At 44.2% G+C, this 5,063-nt stretch overlaps 1 long non-coding RNA gene across 1 annotated transcript; it reads right to left on the bottom strand.

Moving 5' to 3' along the window:
- Positions 1-374: 374 nt before the first annotated feature.
- Positions 375-4,046, bottom strand: LOC144591443 (uncharacterized). The gene is made up of 3 exons (XR_013546845.1): positions 3,934-4,046; positions 3,314-3,434; positions 375-2,219 (listed from the first exon to the last, which is right to left on the bottom strand). It is a non-coding gene; the product is annotated as an uncharacterized LOC144591443 (long non-coding RNA).
- Positions 4,047-5,063: the final 1,017 nt, after the last annotated feature.

The raw sequence follows: 5,063 nt of genomic DNA, 5'->3' as shown, positions 1-5,063 counted from the left end.
TGGTGATGGGGGGATGAGAGAGTGGGGGTGGGGGAGAAGGGGGACAGTGGGGGTCAGGGAAGATGGGAGAGTGGGGGGTAGGGAGGGGGGGATAAGGGGGATTGAGTAGGGGGTTGAGGGTGCTACACCAATACAGGAAAGGCTTAGGTCCAAGGCTCGGTCACACCCTCTCCCCTGTACTGCCTTTAATTGCGCTCCCCTTCCCCTGGAGGAGCACGGTACCACAGTGAAGGAGAAAAAAGATGGCCGCTGGCAGGAACGTCAGTGGCTCCCTCTCCTCCCCCCCCCCCCCCCCCCCCCCCCCCATTGAGATTATTATTATTTTTAACAGACAATTTATTTTAAAGGAAAAAATCGATCTCCCCAGGTCGCAATGGAAACCCTAGGAGGAATGGGCCCAACTTGGTCTAGTCTTTCCTACAACTATAGTTTCTTGACTTGATAATCCAAGTTCTAAGCCTTCATCCTGAATAAAGAAATACTTCAATACTGGATGAGTACAACAAATTTATTCAAGTAATCTTCCCGTGAGGATCTCCAGATACAATGCTAGTGTCTGAAAAGATCTCAACTGGGGAGAGGGAAAGAACAACTTTTCCACAATTGTTTACTTTTTATACAGAAATATAAAAGGGGTGTAACAGATGAAATTAACAACCAATTGCAATTCCAATTCAATTCCCATAGTTAGAGAAAACAAAACCATTAATACAGGTCACATGCTTTTGGAGAAACGCATCAAATTACCTGGAGTGGATTCAAAACTTCCTACTTTCACACACATCCTTATAAGGAGTTGTTATTGTGGAATCAGGACCTTATCTATCCTCCCACAGCTGCATGGCCTTGCTTCTAACTGTTTCAATACACAAGCTAACACTATAAGACAAGGGAGTCATTTAAGAGCAAAGAACCCCTTTAGTGCCTGTCTACTCCCTATCACTCCTAGACGTACAAACACATTCCATCCCAATGATAACATCTTGTTGCAGAACAAGCATCCATTTTACTGCTTTCTACTGAAAATAAGCATTCATTTTATATTAGCTAAAACAACAACAAAAGTAACCTTCTTCAACCATCCACAACAAAATATCAATATCTTTAATTAACCATACCAACTAAGAGCATAGATTCTCAAACTGACCCTAATCCTACCTCAGCAATGGAACACTATGGATCTCTTGAACTAAAATAGACCATTTATGCTCCAATGTCGGAGATCAGGAGAGCGAGCAAATGTTCAGTTATATATTTATTTCTCCAGATAATTAATTAAAGTGCTTTCTTGTTTACCATTTGTAATAAGAATGATAATTGAAGAAAGAATATATATTCGCTGGAATTTAGAAGAATGAGAGAGAACCTAACTGAAACTATAAAATTCTGATGATTTTGAACAGATCAGATGCAGGAAAGGTGTTTCTGATGGTGGGTGGTCCAGAACCACGAGTTGTAGTCTCAGGATACAGGGTATGCCATTTCAGAATGAGGTGTAGAGACATTTCTTCACCATAAGATTGCTGAATCTATGATGTGGTCTACCACAGAAGACAGTTGAGCTGAAATCATTATATATGCACAAGACAGAGTTTGATTTTGTAATGGAGACACAAGAGACCGAAGATGCCGGAAACTGAAACAAAGAAAATGTGCTGAAGTATCTCAGCGGGTCAGGCAGCATCTCTGGAGGGAATGGACAGTCAATATTTTGGGTCGGGACCCTTCTTCAGACTGATGGATTTGGCAGGGAAAGGTGGGAAAGGTGGGAAAGGTGGGGCTGGGACAAGAGGGCACATGGGAGGATGGTGATTGACAGATGGGTGGAGTAAGTGACAAAGGCTGAAGGTGAAATGGAGACAAAAGGGTGTCAGATAAGAAGAGAAGAGGAGGAGTGAAAGGTCAGAGGGAGGGATATGGGTGGAAGAGGACAGGGAGAGAGGTAAGAGGGGATAAAAGGGAAATATGGGACACAGGAATGGGAGATGGATGTATGGAGATCCTGGGGATTGATTTGTGGCACTAATTCCTGTGGTTTCTCTGAAAATGTTGGAATTCGAAACAGTCTTCTCCCGTGACATTCCCAGAGCGTGCATTTCCTGTTCCTGATCCAATTATACATTCGCGTATATGGACGTTTCCACCGGGCAGTTTGCATAAATATCTTCATGAAATTGCTTCATGTTCATCGTGGTTTTGGGGTCCTTCTGACCTTTGTCCTATGACAGAAATGGAAATAGACAGAGTGACAATTGGTAGCACTGGGAATTGCTATGTACAGGTCTCTGGAGAATACTCCACCCACAATAGGCAGCAGAGGTAGAGTTACTGCTTTACAGCGCTAGAGTCCCAGGTTCGATCCTGACAACGGGTGTTGTCTACGGAGTTTGTGCATTCTCCCCGTGACCTTTGTGGGTTTTCTCTGGGTGCTCCGGTTTTCTCCCACACTCCAAAGTCGTATACAGGTTTGCAGGTTAACTGGCTTCTATAAATTGTCCCTAGTGTGCAGGATAGTGCTAGTATATGGGTAATCGCTGGTTGGCATGGACTCGGTGGGCCGAAGGGCCTGTGTCTGCGCTGTATCTCTAAACTAAACTAAATAAATGCCGATAATCATTGATCAATAGTGGGTTTGATTGTATGATTTCAGTCTGGGGGCAACAGGTGGGAGCACTGGGGAGTAAACTCCTACCTCTCTGAGAGGTGGTTCTGGGTTCAAGACCCTCCTGCTGTGTCTTTAACACAGAAACCAAGGCAGACACTCGCAGGCAGTCGTGAGGGATCATCACTGTGGTGGGGCATTGCTGAGGGAGTGTCACACTGCTGGAGGGGCTGCAGATCCCAAGCTGTGTTGGGTTTGATTAGTTTTTAGTTTTAGTTTTAGAGATACAGCAAGAGTTGTAGAGAAACATGCCCTTCGGCCCAACAAGTCCGCACCGACCAGCGATCCCCACACATTAACACTATCCTACACACATTAGGGACAATTTACATTTACACTAAGCCAATTAACTTACAAACCTGTACGTCTTTGGAGTGTGGGAGGAAACCGAAGAAGTCGGAGAAAACCCATGTAGGTCACGGGGAGAACGTACAAACTCCATGCAGGCAGCACCTGTAGTCAGGATTGAACCCGGGTCTCTGGTGCTGCAAGTGCTGTAAGGCAGCAACTCTACCACTATGCTACCATGGATAATGGAGCTGTGTGAAGAAAGGTGAAGCAGTGTTGTACCAGTATCCACCTTGCTTTAGTCTCAGTGGCCAGTGAGAAAGGAATAACTGTGACACAGGCATCACTCAGGATAGTTGTTACCTGGGCTGTTTCAGACCGTGTGGGGTGCATTTCATAACGTTCCTCCTGCACCTGGCTCTCTCTCATCTGCACGGTTCCAGATTCCTGCCTTGTCACCATTCTCGATGCATCCACTGAAGGTCTAAGAGCAGAGATGAAGGCTTTGTTAACCCACAGTATCTGAAATGTTCCTTACCGGGGAGGAAATTATTGACTATATATGCATTTGCGTTATTTTGTTAATGGGCCTGTAAAGCTGCAGCAGATAAGCCTTTCATTGCTGGTACATGTGGCAATTAAACACTCTTGCATCTACCAACCTGCACAACCCTCAAACCTACCTCAACCACAGAGCACTATGGTCCACCTCTTGCACTACCATGGACTACTTTTATTTTATTTTCCAATTATGTTTTTGCAATGATATATATTTTTTGCAGTCTTTTTTCTTTTCAAATATTATAAGTATAATTTGTTTTTGAATGTTTGTCTATGATGCTGTTGCAAGCAAGATTTTTAATTGTCCTTGTGTCTCTGTAGTTGTGCGTATGAAAATAAGCCTGAACTTGAACTGAACAGCTGGAGTTGGGTGGGAGGGACGGAGGGGATCTCAGGGACAGGGACATTGGTCAACCACCCACCTGTCTGTTCTCCATGGGGATTTGAGAATGAAGCAAATCACAGCTGATAGGATGATCAGGAACAAAACCCCTGCTGCAGTAGCCAGTGGGATGACTGGTAACGTCTGCCCATCTTTAGCAGGAACTGAGGCCAAAGAGATGGTTATTAGTGATGGTGTTCACAGTTCCATTAACTTGTTCTCAAAAAGACCCACCTCTCGTCCACAGTAGCCTTCAGCAACCCACTACGTTTAACTATACACAAATACAGCAGTTGTTGAAAGTTCAGAATATGGTGTTACAGTGCTATAACATTAAAGTTCCAGAGAAAAAAAATCCAATATCTGCAATAAAGTAGGTTGTAAATTTGGGACCACGCTAGTTTACGGGAGGATTGTTCAACATACCTAATAACCCACTTCACCCTCCAACATACCTAATAACCCACTTCAAACAACTTCTGAGTAAAACGACAGGAAGTGATTGAAATAAGTGATGTGTGTAGGAAGGAACTACCGAAGATAGGTCTTATTGAGGTCATCATATTGAGGTGTATTGATCTTATTGAGGTATATCAAATCATGAGAGGAATAGATCAAGTAGATGCACAGAGACTCTTGCCCAGAGTAGGTGGAGGGATATGGACCAAACGCAGGCAGGTGGGACGAGTGTAGATGGGATATGGTGGCCGGTTGTGGGCAAATTGGGCTGAAGGGCCTGTTTCCACACTGTATCACTCTAAGACTCTATGACTCTATAGACACAAAAAGCTGGAGCAACTCAGCGGGTCAGACAGCATCTCTGGAGAAAAGGAATAGGTGATATTTTGGGTCGAAACCTTTCTTCAGACTGAGAGTCAGGGGAAAGGGAAACAAGAGATATAGACAGTGATGTAGAGAGATATATGGAACAAATGAATGAAAGATATGCAAAAAAGTAATGATGGTAAAGCAACAGGCCATTGTTAGCTGTGTGCGAGGCAAGAACGAGTACAAAGAGACTCAACAGGATGAATTTGACCTTTCCGTGAAGGTTGGAGAGGTTTCCCGTGAAGGTCAGAGAAGCAGCAGCCAGAAGCAGCAAGAGCAAGTACTGGCTGGTAAGTGAGTCAGAGGGAAAGCAGATTTAAAAAGAACGCCCAAGGCTCAGGC

This window comes from Rhinoraja longicauda, unplaced genomic scaffold (genome assembly GCF_053455715.1).
Source record: "Rhinoraja longicauda isolate Sanriku21f unplaced genomic scaffold, sRhiLon1.1 Scf001025, whole genome shotgun sequence".
Taxonomy (NCBI): Eukaryota; Metazoa; Chordata; class Chondrichthyes; order Rajiformes; family Arhynchobatidae; genus Rhinoraja; species Rhinoraja longicauda.
This window is presented reverse-complemented; position numbering and strand designations above follow the sequence as displayed.